Below are 413 nucleotides of genomic sequence, written 5' to 3' on the forward strand. Positions count from 1 at the left end.
ACGGATTTACACTCATTCGGCGGATGAAGGGTGAGATTCTGGCTGTGGACTGTCACCACTTTCTTCCACATACTGTTTTTTATTTGTTAATCATATCTCATCTTTCTGACTAGATTACTTCACCTAGTTTTCCAGTTGATTAGCTATTTGTCGAAACTACTATTTCCCTTTTGCTAATAACTTTTATTATCATAAAATGAATATTACCATCATAAGTTACATCTACTTATATTTACCACCAGTTCATCCTTCTCACTTAATTATTATCTGTACAATTCTCCTTTCCAACTTCTTTTCATGTTCTCCTTTTCAACACAAAACATGTATATTGAATTAATCATTCTGCCAAAGCGTTGTCAGACATCGGCACAAGAAGGATGGGGCCTGGAGGGGGGGAGAAGACACAGAGAATG

This window comes from Penaeus monodon, chromosome 22 (assembly GCF_015228065.2).
Source record: "Penaeus monodon isolate SGIC_2016 chromosome 22, NSTDA_Pmon_1, whole genome shotgun sequence".
NCBI lineage: Eukaryota > Metazoa > Arthropoda > Malacostraca > Decapoda > Penaeidae > Penaeus > Penaeus monodon.